The following is a 17,147-nucleotide window of genomic DNA, read 5'->3' on the forward strand; positions in this document are numbered from 1 at the left end:
GTCATCTGGTCCAACCCCCTGCTCAAAGCAGGATTCACTAGATTATCTCAGACAGATGTCTGTCCAGCCTCTGTTTGAAGACGTCCATTGAAGGGGAACTCACCACCTCTCGTGGCAGCCTGGTCCACTCATTAATCACCCTAACTGTCAAAAAGTTTTTTCTAATATCTAATCTGTGTCTCCTCCCATTTAGTTTCATCCCATTGCTTCTAGTCTTTCCTTGTGCAAATGAGAATAAAAATGATCCTTCTACAATGTGACAGCCCTTGACATATTTGTAGACAGCTATTAAGTCTCCTCTCAGTCTTCTTTTTTGCAAGCTAAACATTCCCAAATCCTGCAACCGTTCCTCATAGGACATGGTTTGCAGACCAGTCACCATTCTGGTCGCTCTTCTCTGAACTTGCTCCAGTTTGTCTATGTCTTTTTTAAATGTGGTGCCCAAAACTGTACACAGTATTCCAAATGAGGTCTGACCAAAGAGGAGTAAAGACCGATAATGACTTCACGTGATCTAGACTGTATGCTTCTGTTAATACATCCCAGAATTGTATTTGCCTTTTTTGCTGCTGCATCACACTGTTGACTCATGTTCAGTCTATGATCTATTAGTATACCTAAGTCTTTTTCACATGTACTGTTGCTTAGCTCTATTCCTCCCATTCTGTATATGCTTTTTTCATTTTTATTGCCCAGATGTAGTACTTTGCATTTTTCCCTGTTAAAAACCATTCTGTTGGTTGCTGCCCACTGCTCCAGTTTATTTAGGTCTTTTTGAATCCTCTCTCTCTCTTCTCTAGTATTAGCTATCCCTCCTAGCTTTGTGTCATCAGCAAATTTAATCAGTTTACCCTCAATTCCTTCATCTAAATCATTGATAAAGATGTTGAACAATACAGGTCCCAGGACGGAGCCCTGTGGTACCCCACTTGAGACATTCATCCAGCTGGATGTGAAGCCATTTACAACCACCCTTTGAGTCCGATCACTAAGCCAGTTATGAATCCACCTAACAGTTGCCTGGTCCATTGCATACTTGGTCATTTTTTCAATAAGGATGGTGTGAGATACTTTGTCAAATGCTTTGCTGAAGTCAAGATATACTATATCTACAGCATTTCCCTGATCCACCCAGTCAGTGATTCTGTCATAGAAGGAAATTAAGTTAGTCTGACATGACTTGTTAGTTACAAACCCATGCTGACTCTGGTTAATTACTTCATTATTATCCATGTACTTACATACATGTTGTTTAATAATTTGTTCAAAGATCTTTCCTGGTATAGAAGTCAGACTCACCGGCCTATAGTTCCCTGGGTCCACCTTCTTCCCCTTTTTGAAGATAGGAACAACATTTGCTCTTCTCCAGTCTTCTGGGACATCTCCTGTTCTCCAAGAATTTTCAAAGATTATGGAGAGTGGTTCTAAAATTTCTTCTACGATCTCCTTCAGTACTCTGGGGTGTAATTCATCTGGACCTGGAGACTTGAACTCATTTATGTTAGCTAAATATTCCCTCACAATCTTTCTGTTTACAGAAGCACACTTGATCTCCAGTCCAGTCTGCTAGCCTGGCTTCCCTCCATGCTGTCTGCTTGCCTCTGTTTCTGCTGCTTAAGGGCGGCGCCCGATCACTTCCTGCTTCTTGTAGCTGCTGCAGGCACACCCCTTGTGCGTCCTCAGCCTATTGCTGTCTGTCACCTGGTATTTAACCCAGCTCCTCCCTGGAATCCATGCCTGAGCATTGTGTTCTGTCAGTTGGCTTCCAGTCACTGATGTGCCAGGTCTTGTCTATGCTTCCTGCCTTGCAGTATCAGTTGCCGTGTCTGAACTGTGTCCTTTCTGAACTATCTTCTAGCCTGTTGTCTTCTGCCTATACTGGAGTCTGTATTTCCAGGCCAGTGTGAACACGCTCCTAACCTGTTCTTTCCGCCTTCTAGGGGCCGCATACCTAGACCCATTCCTGTATCTTGCCTGTTCCTGTCTGAACACGCTCCTAGCCTTTTTGTTCCGCCTTCTAGGGGCCGCATACCTAGACCCACTCCTGTATCTTGCTGCTGTGTCTGTTCTTGTCTGAATACTCTCCTAGCCTGTTACCTGTTTTTCTCTATGTCCGTACCTTCCCTTTTCCTGCAGAATCTGATCCCGTACCTAACTCCTACTCGTTGTCCCTGTACTCCCGTTTGTGAGTTTAGAGTCCACTTGCTACTTCATTGCAAGTATCTTGTGTGTACCTGGTTTTGCCTTTCCCTTCCAGTCTGTTCCGTGTGAACAGAGCCCTGTCCCCTCTGCTCTGCCTTGCTCACCGCTCCGGCGGTTCTTGTCTGCTCTGCTTTGCTCGCTGCTCTGGCAGTCTCGCTCTGCTCTGACCCTTTGCTCGCTGCTCCGGCAGTCTCGCTCTGCCCTGACCCTTTGCTCGCTGCTCCGGCAGTCTCGCTCTGCTCTGACCCTTTGCTCGCTGCTCCGGCAGTCTCGCTCTGCTCTGACCCTTTGCTCACTGCTCCTGCAGTCTCGCTCTGCTCTGACCCTTTGCTCGCTGCTCCGGCAGTCTCGCTCTACTCTGACCCTTTGCTCGCTGCTCCGGCAGTCTCGCTCTGCTCTGACCCTTTGCTCGCTGCTCCGGCAGTCTCGCTCTTCTCTGACCCTTTGCTTGCTGCTTCGGCAGTCTCGTCCTGCTCCTCTCTCGCTGCTTCGGCAGTCTCGTCCTGCTCCTCTCTCGCTCACCGCTCCAGGCGGCCTTGTCCTGATCTTCTCTCGCTCACCGCTCCAGGCGGTCTCATCTTGTTCTGCTCTTGCTCGCCGCTCTGGGTGGCCTCACTCTGCTGTTTGTCCACCGCATCTGCGGTTCTGTTCCTGAGTCCCAGTCTGTACTGGGTCCTATCCACTCGGTGCTCCAACCTGTTGTACCTGCCAGTACCTCCCTGCTTGCATACCAGTCGTGCTTACCAGCATCCGCCAGTCTGCATACCAGCCGTGTCTGCCTATACCCAACAGTCTATGTGCCAGCCTAACCTGCATGTTCCTGTATTCCCCTGTGTGGGTCAACAGCCATGTCCGGGGTCTGTCCTAGAGTAGCACCAGGTGCCTCTGCTCGGTTCCTCCTTGGTGCACTGACGTCGTATGCCGTCGTGCGAACCTGGTCGGATCGGGTGAATACTTAGTTACGCCCCTCCAGGCATTCACTCTCCAGCACGGTCCAGTGGAATCACTACATATACAAGCACACGCCACTCAGCGTGGGCGTGTGCATTACAACGTGGAGGTCACAGTAGCTTATCAAGACTGTTTTAATGCCCCTTGGAAGAGTGGTGGAGGTCGCAGTGGATTAAAAAGACAATATCAATGCCCCTTAGAAGAGTGGTGGAGGTCGCAGTGGAATAAAAAGACAATATCAATTCCCCTTGGAAGAGATGTGGAGGTCGCAGTGGAATAAAAAGACAATATCAATGCCTCGTGGAAGAGACTTGGAGGTCACAGTAGCTTAACAAGATGGTTTTAATGCCCCTTGGAAGAGAGGTGGAGGTCGCAGTGGAATAAAAAGACAATATCAATGCCCCTTGGAAGAGTGGTGGAGGTTACAGTGGAATAAAAAGACAATATCAATGACCCTTGGAAGAGTGGTCGAGGTCGTAGTGGATTAAAAATATAATATTAATGCCCCATGGAAGAATGGTGGAGGTCGCAGTAAAATAAAAAGACAATATCAATGCCCCTTGGAAGAGTGGTGGAGGTTACAGTGGAATAAAAAGACAAAATAAATGCTCCTTGGATAAGCTGTGGAGTTCACAGTGGTTTAACCAGAAGGTTTTAAGGCACCGTGGAATAGACGTGGAGATCACAGTAGCTAAACAAGACAGTTTTAATGCTTCTTGGAAGAGAGATGGAGGTCACAGTGGATTAAAAAGACAAAATCAATGCCCCTTGGAAGAGTGCTGGAGGTTACAGTGGAATAAAAAGACAATATCAATGCCTCTGGCAAGAGCTGTGGAGTTCAGAGTGGTTTAAATTGACGGTTTTAATGCCCCTTGAAAGAGACGTGGAGGTCACAGTAGCTTAACAAGACGGTTTTAATGCCCCTTGGAAGAGTGGTGGAGGTTACAGTCGAATAAAAAGACAATATCAATGCTCCTTGGAAGAGTGGTGGAGTTCAGAGTGGTTTAACCAGATGGTTTTAATGCCCCTTGGAAGAGACGTGAAGGTCACAGTAGCTTAACAAGACTGTTTTAATGCTCCTTGGAAGAGTGGTGGAGGTCGCAGTGGATTAAAAAGACAATATCAATGCCCCTTAGACGAGAGGTGGAAGTCGCAGTGGAATAAAAAGACAATGTCAATGCCACTTGGAAGAGTGGTGGAGGTTAGAGTGGAATAAAAAGACAATATCAATGCCACGTGGAATAGACATGGACGTGACAGTAGCTTAACAAGACGGCTTTAATGCCCCTTGGAAGAGTGGTGGAGGTTAGAGTGGAATAAAAAGACAATACCAGTGCTCCTTGGAAGAGCTGTGGAGTTCAGAGTTGTTTAAATTGACGGTTTTAATGCCCCTTGGAAGAGACGTGGAGGTCACAGTGGATTAAAAAGACAATATCAATGCCCCTTGGAAGAGTGGTGGAGGTCGCAGTGGATTAAAAAGACAATATCAATGCCCTTTGGAAGAGTGGCGGAGGTCGCAGAGGAATAAAAAGACAATATCAATGCCCCTTGGAAAGTGGTGGAGGTCGCAGTGGAATAAACTCACTGGTACATGCTCTGCATAACTTCTCTGCTTGCTGTATCTGCTGTAATCTAATGCTCTGCTTTGCTGATTCACCTCACTGGTACATGCTCTGCATAACTTCTCTGCTTGCTGTGTCTGCTGTAATCTAATGCTCTGCTTTGCTGATTCATCTCACTGGTACATGCTCTGCATAACTTCTCTGCTTGCTGTGTCTGCTGTAATCTAATGCTCTGCTTTGCTGATTCACCTCACTGGTACATGCTCTGCATGGCTTCTCTGCTTGCTGGTTCTGCTGTAATCTAATGCTCTGCTTTGCTGATTCACCTCACTGGTACATGCTCTGCATAACTTCTCTGCTTTATCTGTCCCACTCCATTCAATACCCACATATGTCTGTCCCTTCCCCACTATAGATCTTATCTGATTTTTAGAGGTGCTTAACTGCAAAGACTAGAGTCCTAGCTCTGTGTTTGATCACCCAGCCATCTCCTGGTGAGATGACCAGCTGCTAATTTAGCCATATGCAGCTACCACAATGCCCTTCACCTGATAGTTTAATGTGCCCTATATATTTAGAAGCTCTGTAAGGGGTGCACTTGTGCTGGGGTGTGCACGCGTCTTCTTGTGCAAAGTGGCTTCGGAGATAAGTGGCAGTTATTTCAGAGGCAGTTAGTCAGGGCAGGAGTCAGGTAACCAACACTTTGACCACTTACTCTCTTTTAACTATGTTTCTGTTAGCTCTCACTTTTTCCTCTATCATCCTCCACTTTCTAGTAACCACTCAAATCCCTACACCTAGTAAGAAACTCTTGATCTCTCCCTCCATCCTCCCCATTCATCTCACCTCCTCCTCCAAATTATTCCTAAACATTCAATCCTGGATCTCCAAACACAGACAGCCACCTCATGCTCTCTCTTGCTCCCACCTGCTAACACTTTCTCTGCTCCTCCTCACTGCTGGAGATATCTCTCCAAATCCTGGTCCTCCTCGTCATATCCTAACAGTTACTTCTTCCTCCTATCCACGACCTTCCACAAACTGTCGCAACCCTTCTAACCTCATACCCATCCAACCAATCCCCACTCCCTTAGTGGCTCTAACAGGAGCTCTAAGGAATGCTCTCTCTGTCTGCAACAAACCTTCCTTCATCCACAATCTTTTCATTACAAACAAACTTTCCTTCCTCGCCATCACTGAAACCTGGCTCTCCCCTCTGACACAGCCTCCCCAGCTGCACTTTCATATGGCGGATTCCACCTTTCCCACACCCCCCGCCCCAGCGGCAAACATGGCGGAGGCGTATGTGTTCTCCTATCAGAACACTGCGCTTTCACCCAAATCCCACTGCCACCCTCCGTTACACTCCCCTCTTTTGAGGTGCACTGTGTGCGCATCTATTCCCCCTCCAACCTCCAACTGGCCATCGTTTACCGATCCCCAGGGCAAGCCACCACCTTCTTAGACAACTTCACTACCTGGCTGCTTCACTTCCTCTCCACTGACATCCCCACTATCATAATGGGTGACTTCAACATCCCCATTAACACTTCCCACTCGTCTGTCTCTAAGTTCCTATCTCTCACTTCCTCCTTCGGACTCACTCAATGGTCTTCCACACCCACCCACAAAGATGGCCACACACTGGACCTCATCTTCACCCGCCTCTGTTCCCTATCTAACCTCTCTAACTCACCCCTCCCTCTCTCTTTTCACAGCCTACTTGCATTCTCTTCTCTCTCCTCCCCGGGGCAACAATCCCCACTCCACAAACTTGCATACCCTGGCAGAAATCTCAAACACCTTGACTTACATTCACTCTCTGAATCCCTCCTCCCTCTTGCAGACATAAATTCCTTACATGATGCAGATGTTGCTACTGCTTCATATAATACCACAATAGCTGTAGCTCTAGACTCCATCGCCCCTCTCACACACACCACATCTCGCACATTCAACAGGCAACCCTGGCACACTAAACTTACTAAAGAACTGCGCCGGGCCTCCAGGGTTGCGGAGCGAAGATGGAAAAGGTCTCACTCCATTGACTATTTCATCGCATTCAAGCAATCCCTCACTAATTTCAAGTCCGCACTCACTACAGCAAAACAAACCTACTTCTCATCTCTCATAGCCTCCCTATCTCACAACCCTAAACAGCTATTTAACACTTTCAACTCTCTCCTTCGTCCCCAGCACCTACTCTCTCTTCTCTCATCTCAGCCAACGACTTTGCCTCATTCTTCAAACAGAAGATTGACACCATGAGACAAAACTTTTGCCTAAAGTCCACACAACCTCTCCTCATATCTATTCAATCCTCCTCCTCCAAACCCCACTTCTCCACCATTACAGAAGGTCAAGTCTCCTCTTTACTCTCCACATCACACCTCACGACCTGCGAACTTGACCCAATCCCATCCCACATCATCACTAACCTTACCACAGTCTTCATCCCAACCCTAACCCACCTCTTCAATCTGTCACTAACAACCGGTGTCTTCCCCTCATGTTTCAAACATGCCGCAATCACACCCATCCTCAAAATGCCCTCCCTTGACCCTTCCTCTCTGACTAGCTACCGCCCCATATCACTCCTCCCCTTTGCCTCAAAACAAATAGAACAACATGTCCACCTTGAACTGTCCTCCCACCTCTCCTCCTGCTCCCTCTTCGACCGCCTGCAATCTGGCTTCCGACCGCATCACTCGACTGAAACTGCCCTGACCAAAGTCACCAACGACCTACTAAATGCCAAATCCAAGCGACACTACTCCATCCTCCTCCTTCTGGACCTGTCATCTGCCTTTGACACAGTGGACCATTCCCTCTTACTCCAGATTCTCTCATCTCTCAGCTTCACGGACTTGGCTCTATCTTGGATCTCCTCATACTTAACAGACAGGACATTCAGCGTCTCCCACTCACGCACCACCTCCTCATCTCGCCCCCTATCTGTCGGTGTCCCCCATGGTTCAGTTCTAGGACCTCTGCTCTTCTCCATCTACACCTTTGGCCTGGGACAGCTCATAGAGTCTCACGGTTTTCAGTATCACCTCTATGCTGACGACACACAGATCTACCTCTCTGGACCCGATATCTCCTCCCTACTAACCAAAATCCCACAATGTCTGTCCGCCATGTCATCTTTCTTCTCTGACAGATTTCTAAAACTCAACATGGATAAAACAGAGTTCATCATCTTTCCACCCTCTCATTCATATCCCCCATCTGACCTATCCATCAACGTCAAAGGTTGTTCACTATCCCCAGTCCGACAAGCTTGCTGCCTTGGAGTAACCCTGGACTCTGATCTCTCCTTCAAGCCACATATCCAAGCCCTTTCCACTTCCTGCTGACTCCAGCTCAAAAACATCTCCCGGATCCGTGCATTCCTCAGCAAAGACTCTGCAAAAACACTAGTGCATGCCCTCATCATATCCCACCTCGACTACTGCAACCTCCTGCTCCGTGGCCTCCCTTACAACACTCTTGCGCCTCTCCAATCTATCCTAAACTCTGCTGCTTGACTAATTCACCTATCCCCCCGCTATTCCCCGGCCTCTCCTCTCTGTCAATCTCTTCACTGGCTCCCCATTGCCCAGAGAATCCAGTTCAAAACTCTAACCATGACATACAAAGCCATCCACAACCTGTCTACCCCATACATCTGTGACCTAGTCTCCAGGTACTTACCTGCACGCAACCTTCGATCCTCATAAGATCTCCTTCTCTTCTCCCCTCTTATCTCCTCCTCCCACAATCATATACAAGATTTCTCCCGCGCATCCCCCCTACTCTGGAACTCTCTACCCCAACACATCAGACTCTCGCCGACCGTGGAAACCTTCAAAAGAAACCTGAAGACCCACCTCTTCCGACAAGCCTACAACCTGCAGTAACCACCGCTGCACGACCAGCTCTACCCTCACCTAATGTATCCTCTCCCATCCCTTCTAGAATGTGAGCCTTCGCGGGCAGGGTCCTCGCTCCTCCTGTACCAGTCGCTGACTCATTTTGTTAAGATTATGTAATTGCTTTTGTTATGTATATCCCTATCACATGTAAAGCGCCATGGAATAAATGGCGCTATAATAATAAATAATAATAATAATAATAAATAGACAATATCAATTCCCATAGGAAAAGTGGTGGAGGTTACAGTGGAATTAAAAGACAATATCAATGCCCCTTTGATGAGCTGTGGAATTCAGAGTGGTTTAATCAGACGATTTTAATGCCCCTTGGAAGAGACATGGAGGCCTCTTGGAAGAGTGGTGGAGGTCGCAGTGGTTTAAAAAGACAATATCACTGCCCCTTAGAAGAGTGGTGGAGGTTACATTGGAATAAAAAGACAATATCAGTGCCCTGTGGAAGAGAGATGGAGGTTACAGCAGCTTAACAAGACAGTTTTAATGCCCCTTGGAAGAGCTGTGGAGTTCAGAGTGGTTTAACCAGACGGTTTTAATGCCCATTGGAAGTAACGTGGAGGTCACAGTAGCTTAAAAAGACGTTTTTAATGCCCCTTGGAAAAGTGGTGGAGGACGCAGTGGATTAAAAAGACAATATCAATGCCCCTGGGAAGAGTAGTGGAGGTGGCAGTGGAACAAAAAGACAATATCAATGCCCCTTGGAAGAATGATGGAGGTCGCAGTGGATTAAAAAGACAATGTCAATGCCCATTGGAAGAGTGGTGGAGGTTAGCGTGGAATAAAAAGACAATACTAATGCCGCTTGGAAGAGCTGTGGAGTTCAGAGTGGTTTAACCAGATGGTTTTATTTCCCCTTGGAAGAGAAGTGGAGGTCACAGTAGATTAACAAGACGGTTTTAATGCCACATGGAAGAGTGGTGGAGGTTGCAGTGGATTAAAAAGACAATATCAATGCGCGGAGGAAGAGTGGTGGAGGTTACAGTGGAATTAAAAGACAATATCAATGCCCCGTGGAAGAGATGTGGAGCTAACTGTAGCTTAACAATATGGTTTAAATGCCCCATGGAAGAGTGGTGGAGGTCGCAGTGGAATAAAATGACAATATCAATGCCCCGTGGAAGGGAAGTGGAGGTCACAGTAGCTTAACAAGACAGTTTTAATGCCCCTTGGAAGAGTGGTGAAGGTTGCAGGGGATTTAAAAGACAATAACAATGCCCATTGGAAGAATGGTGGAGGTCGCAGTGGAATAAAAAGACAAAATCAATGCCCCTTGGAAGAGTGGTGGAGGTTACAGTGAAATAAAAACACAATATCAATGCCTCTTGAAAGAGCTATGGAGTTCAGAGTGGTTTAACCAGATGGTTTTAATGCCCCTTGGAAGAGTGGGGGAGGTCACATTGCATTAAAAAGACAATATCAATACCCCTTGGAAGAATTGTGGAGGTTACAGTGGATTAAAAAGACAATATCAATGCCCCTTGGAAGAGTTGTGGAGTTCAGAGTGGTTTAACCAGACGGTTTTAATGCCCCTTGGAAGAGCTGTGGAGGTCATAGTAGCTTAACAAGACTGTTTTAATGCCCCTTGGAAGAGTGTTGGAGGTCGCAGTGGATTAAAAAGACATTTTCAATGCCCCCTAGAAGAGAGGTGGAAGTCGCAGTGGAATAAAAAGACAATGTCAATGCCACTTCGAAGAGTGGTTGAGGTTACAGTGGAAGAAAACGACAATATCAATGCCCCGTGGAATAGACATGTACGTAACAGTAGGTTAACATGATGGCTTTAATGCCCCTAGGAAGAGTGGTGGAGGTTGCAGTGGATTAAAAAGACAATAAAAATCAATGCCTATTGGAAGAGTGGTAGAGGTCGCAGTGGAATAAAAAGACAAAAGCAATGCCCCTTGGAAGAGTGGTGGAGGTTACTGTGGAATAAAAAGACAATATCATTGCCCCATGGAAGAGTTGTGGAGGTCACTGTAGCTTAACAAGATGGTGTTAATGCCCCTTGGAAGATTGGTTGAGGTCGGAGTGGAATAAATAGACAATGTCAATGCCCCTTGGAAGGGTGGTGGAGGTTAGAGTGGAATAAAAAGACAATACCAGTGCTCCTTGGAAGAGCTGTGGAGTTCAGAGTGGTTTAAATTGACAATTTTAATGCCCCTTGGAAGAGATGTGGAGGTCACAGTGGATTAAAAAGACAATATCAATGCCCCTTGGCAGAGTGGTGGAGGTCGCAGTGGAAAACAGAGACAATATCAATGCCCCTTGGAAGAGTGGTGGAGGTTACAGTCGAATAAAAAAACTATATCAATGCCTCTTGGAAGAGCTGTGGAGTACAGAGTGGTTTAACCAGACATTTAATGCCCCTTAGAAGAGACGTGGAGGTCACAGTAGCTTATCAAGAGTGTTTTTATGCCCCTTGAAAAAGTGGTGGAGGTCGCAGTGGAATAAAAAGACAATATCAATGACCCTTGGAAGAGTGGTGAAGGTCGCAGTGGAATAAAAAGACAATATTAATGCCCCTTGGAAGAGTGGTGGAGGTCGCTGTAAAATAAAAAGACAATATCAATGCCCCTTGGAAGACTGGTGGAGGTTACAGTGGAATAAAAAAACAATATCAATGCCCCTTGGAAGAGCTGTGGAGTTCACAGTGGTTTAACAAGAAGGATTTAAGGCACCGTGGAATAGACGTAGAGGTCACAATAGCTAAACAAGACGTTTTTAATTCTTCTTGGAAGAGTGATGGAGGTCACAGTGGATTAAAAAGACAAAATCAATGCCCCTTGGAAGAGTGGTGGAGGTTACAGTGGAATAAAAAGACAATATCAATGCCTCTTGCAAGAGCTGTGGAGTTTAGAGTGGTTTAATTTGACGGTTTTAATGACCCTTGGAAGAGACGTGGAGGTCACAGTAGCTTAGCAATATGGTTTTAAAGCCCCTTGGAGGGGTGGTAGAGGACGCAGTGGATTAAAAAGACAATATCAATTCCCCTTGGAAGAGTGGTAGAGGTTACAGTGGAATAAAAAGACAATATCAATGTCCCTTGGAAGAATGGTGGAGGTTACAGTGGAATAAAAAGACAATATCAATGCCCCTTGGAAGAGTGGGGGAGGTTCCAATTAAATAAAAAGACAATATCGATGCCCCTTGGAAGAGACGTGGAGGACACAGTGGAATAAAAAGACAATATTAATGCCCCTTGGAAGAGGGGTGGAGGTCGCAGTAAAATAAACAGACAATATCAATTCCCATTGGAAGAGTGGTGGAGGTTAGAGTGGAATAAAAAGACAATATCAATGCCCCTTGGAAGAGCTTTGGAGTTCACAGTGGTTTAACCAGAAAGTTTTAATGCACCGTGGAATAGACGTGTAGGTCACAGTAGCTTAACAAGACGGTTTCAATGCCCCTTGGAAGAGTGGTGGAGGTTACAGTGGAATAAAAAGACAATATCAATGACCTGTGAAAGAAACTTGGAGGTCGCAATAGCTTAACAAGACGGTTTTAATGGCCCTTGGAAGAGTCGTGGACATCGCAGAGGAATAAAAAGACAATATCAATGCACTTGGAAGAGTGCAGAAGGTTACAATGGAATAAAAAGACATTGTCAATGCCCCTTGGAAGAGCTGTGGAGCACAGAGCGGTTTAACCAGACGGTTTTAATGCCCCTTGGAAGAGACTTGGAGGTCACAGTAGCTTAACAAGATGGTTTTAATGCCCCTTGGAAGAGTGGTGGAGGTCACAGTGGAATAAAAATACAATATCAATGCCCATTGAAAGAGTGGTGGAAGTTACAGTGAAATAAAAAGACAATATCAATGCCCCTTGGAATAGCTGTGGAGTACAGAGTGGTTTAACCAGAAGGTTTTAAGGCACCGTGGAATAGACATGGAGGTCACAGTAGCCAGACAAGATGGTTTTAATGCTTCTTGGAAGAGAGATGTAGGTCGCAGTGGATTAAAAAGACAAAATCAATGCCCTTTGGAAAAGTGGTGGAGGTTACAGTGGATTAAAAAGACAATATCAATGCTTCTTGCAAGAGCTGTGGAGTTCAGAGTGGTTTAAATTGACGGTTTGAATGCCCCTTGGAAGAGACGTGGAGGTCACAGTAGCTGAACAAGAAGGTTTTAATGCCCCTTGGAAGAGTGGTGGAGATCACAGTGGATTAAAAAGACATTATCGATGACCCTTGAAAGAATGGTGGAGGTTGCAGTGGAATAAAAAGTAAATATCAATGCCCCTTAGAAGATTGGTGGAGGTTACAGCGGAATAAAAAGACAATATCAATGCCCCTTGGAAGAGTGGTGGAGGTCACAGTGGAATAAAAAGACAATATTAATGCCTCTTGGAAGAGTGGTGGTGGTCGCAGTAAAATAAAAAGACAATATCAATGTCCGTTGGAAGAGTGGTGGAGGTTAGAGTGGAATAAAAAGACAATGTCAATGTCCCTTGGAAGAGCTGTGGAGTTCACAGTGGTTTAACCAAAAAGTTTTAATGCACCGTGGAATAGACGTGGAGGTCACAGTAGCTTAACAAGACAGTTTCAATGCTTCTTGGAAGTGTGATGGAGGTCGCAGAGGATTAAAAAGACAATATCAATGCCCCTTGGAAGAGTGGTGGAGGTTGCAGTGGAATAAAAATACACTATCAATGCCCTGTGTAAGAAACTTGGAGGTCACAGTAGCTTAAGAAGACAGTTTTAATGGCCCTTGGAAGAGTCGTGGATGTCGCAGAGGAATAAAAAGACAATATCAATGCATTTGGAAGAGTGCAGAAGGTTACAATGGAATAAAAAGACATTGTCAATGCCCCTTGGAAGAGCTGTGGAGCTCAGAGAGGTTTAACTAGACGGTTTTAATGCCCCTTGGAAGAGACTTGGAGGTCACAGTCGCTTAACAAGACGGTTTTAATGTCCCGTGGAAGAGTGGTGCAGGTCACAGTGGAATAAAAATACAATATCAATGCCCCTTGAAAGAGTGGTGGAAGTTACAGTGAAATAAAAAGACAATATCAATGCCCCTTGGAAGAGCTGTGGAGTACAGAGTGGTTTAACCAAACGGTTTTAGTGCCCCTTGGAAGAGACGTGGAGGTCACAGTAGCTTAACAAGACAGTTTTAATGCCCCTTGGAAGAGTGGTGGAGGTCGCAGTGGAATAAAAAGACAATATCAATGCCCCTTGGAAGAGTGGTGGAGGTTACAGTGGAATAAAAAGACAATATCAATGCCTCTTGGAAGAGTGGTGGAGGTTACAGTGGAATAAAAAGACAGTATCAATGCCCCGTGGAAGAGACGTGGACATCACAGTAGCTTAACAAGACGGTTTTAATGCCCCTTGGCAGAGTGGTGGAGGTCGCAGTGGAATAAAAAGACAATAACAATGCCCTGTGGAAGAGACGTGGATGTCACAGTAGCATAACAAAACAGTTTTAATGCCCCTTGGCAGAGTGGTGGAGGTTACAGTGGAATAAAAGACAATATCAATGCCCTTTGGAAGAGTGGCGGAGGTCGCAGTGGAATAAATAGACAATATCAATGCCTCTTGGAATAGTGGTGGAGGTCGCAACGGAATAACATCACTGGTACATGCTCTGCATAACTTCTCTGCTTACTGTGTCTGCTGTAATCTAATGCTCTGCTTTGCTGATTCACCTCACTGGTACATGCTCTGCATAACTTCTCTGCTTGCTGTGTCTGCTGTAATCTAATGCTCTGCTTTTCTGATTCACCTCACTGGTACATGCTCTGCATAACTTCTCTGCTTGCTGTGTCTGCTGTAATCTAATGCTCTGCTTTGCTGATTCACCTCACTGGTACATGCTCTGCATAACTTCTCTGCTTTATCTGTCCCACTCCATTCAATACCCACATATGTCTGTCCCTTCCCCACTATAGATCTTATCTGATTTTTAGAGGTGCTAAACTGCAGAGACTAGAGTCCTAGCTCTGTGTTTGATCACCCAGCCATCTCCTGTTGAGACGACCAGCTGCTAATTTAGCCATATGCAGCTCCCACAATGCCCTTCACCTGATAGTTTAATGTGCCCTATATATTTAGAAGCTCTGTAAGGGGTGCACTTGTGCTGGGGTGTGCACGTGTCTTCTTGTGCAAAGTGGCTTCGGAGATAAGTGGCAGTTATTTCAGAGGCAGTTAGTCAGGGCAGGTGTCATATAACCAACACTTTGACCACTTACTCTCTTTTAACTATGTTTCTGTTAGCTCTCACTTTTTCTCTATAGTCCTCCACTTTCTAGTAACCCCTCAAATTCCTACACCTAGTAAGAAACTCTTCATCTCTCCCTCCATCCTCCCCATTCATCTCACCTCCTCCTCCAAATTATTCCTAAACATTCAATCCTGGATCTCCAAACACAGACAGCCACCTCATGCTCTCTCTTGCTCCCTCCTGCTAACACTTTCACTGCTCCTCCTCACTGCTGGAGATATCTCTCCAAATCCTGGTCCTCCTCACCATATCCCCACAGTTACTTCTTCCTCCTATCCACGACCTTCCACAAACTGTCGCAACCCTTATAACCTCATGCCCATCCAACCAATCCCCACTCCCTTTGTTGCTCTAACAGGAGCTCTATGGAACGCTCGCTCTGTCTGCAACAAACCTTTCCTTCATCCACGATCTTTTCATTACAAACAAACTTTCCTTCCTCGCCATCACTGAAACCTGGCTCAACCCCTCTGACACAGCCTCCCCAGCAGCACTTTCATATGGCGGATTCCACCTTTCGCACACCCCCCGCCCCAACGGCAAACATGGCGGAGGCGTAGGTTTTCTCCTATCAGAACACTGCGCTTTCACCCAAATCCCACTGCCACCCTCCGTTACACTCCCCTCTTTTGAGGTGCACTGTGTGCGCATCTATTCCCCCTCCAACCTCCAACTGGCCGTCGTTTACCGACCCCCAGGGCAAGCCTCCACCTTCATAGACCACTTCACCACCTGGCTGCTTCACTTCCTCTCCACTGACATCCCCACTGTCATAATGGGTGACTTCAACATCCCCATTAACACTTCCCACTCGTCTGTCTCTAAGTTCCTTTCTCTCACTTCCTCCTTCGGACTCACTCAATGGTCTTCCACACCCACCCACAAAGATAGCCACACACTGGACCTCATCTTCACTCGCCTCTCTTCCCTATCTAACCTCTCTAACTCACCTCTCCCTCTCTCTGATCACAGCCTACTTACATTCTCTTCTCTCTCCTCCCCGGGGCAACAATTCCCACTCCACAAACTTGCATACCCAAGCAGAAATCTCAAACACCTTGACTTACACTCACTCTCTGAATCCCTCCTCCCTTTTACAGACATAAATTCCTTACACGATGCAGATGTTGCTGCTGGTTCATATAACACCACAATAGCTGCATCTCTAGACTCCATCGCCCCTCTCACACACACCACATCTCGCACATTCAACAGGCAACCGTGGCACACTAAACTTACTAAAGAATTGCGCCGGGCCTCCAGGGTTGCGGAGCGGAGATGGAAAAGGTCTCACTCCATTGAGCACTTCATCGCATTCAAGCAATCCCTCACTAATTTCAAGTCCGCACTCACTACAGCAAAACAAACCTACTTCTCATCTCTCATATCCTCCCTATCTCACAACCCTAAACAGCTATTTAACACTTTCAACTCTCTCCTTCGTCCCCCAGCACCTCCTACCTCTTCTCTCATCTCAGCCGACGACTTAGCCTCATTCTTCAAACAGAAGATTTACTCCATCAGACAAAACTTTTGCCTAAAGTCCACACAACCCCTCCTCATATCTATTCAACCCTCCTCCTCCAAACCCCACTTCTCCACCATTACAGAAGGTCAAGTCTCCTCTTTACTCTCCAAATCACACCTCACCACCTGCGAACTTGACCCAATCCCATCCCACCTCATCACTAACCTTACCACAGTCTTCATCCCAACCCTAACTCACCTATTCAATCTGTCACTAACAACCGGTGTCTTCCCCTCATGTTTCAAACATGCTGCAATCACACCCATCCTCAAAAGCCCTCCCTTGATCCTTCCTCTCTGACTAGCTACCATCCCATATCACTCCTCCCCTTTGCCTCAAAACTACTAGATCAACATGTCCACCTTGAACTGTCCTCCCAGCTCTCCTCCTGCTCCCTGTTCGACCGCCTGCAATCTGGATTCCGACTGCATCACTCGACTGAAACTGCCCTGATCAAAGTCACCAATGACCTACTAAATGCCAATTCCAAGCGACACTACTCCATCCTCCTCCTTCTGGACCTGTCATCTGCCTTTGACACAGTGGACCATTCCCTCTTACTCCAGATTCTCTCATCTCTTGGCATCACGGACTTGGCTCTATCTTGGATCTCCTCATACTTAACAGACAGGACTTTCAGCGTCTCCCACTCACGCACCACCTCCTCATCTCGCCCCCTATCTGTCGGTGTCCCCCAAGCAGGGCCGGCGTCAGCACCCGGCGCACCCGGGCAAATGCCGGGGCCCTGAGCAGG

This window comes from Phyllobates terribilis, unplaced genomic scaffold, assembly GCF_046119375.1.
Source record: "Phyllobates terribilis strain yellow unplaced genomic scaffold, ASM4611937v1 Scaffold_26__1_contigs__length_17865784, whole genome shotgun sequence".
In the NCBI taxonomy this organism is placed as follows: Eukaryota; Metazoa; Chordata; class Amphibia; order Anura; family Dendrobatidae; genus Phyllobates; species Phyllobates terribilis.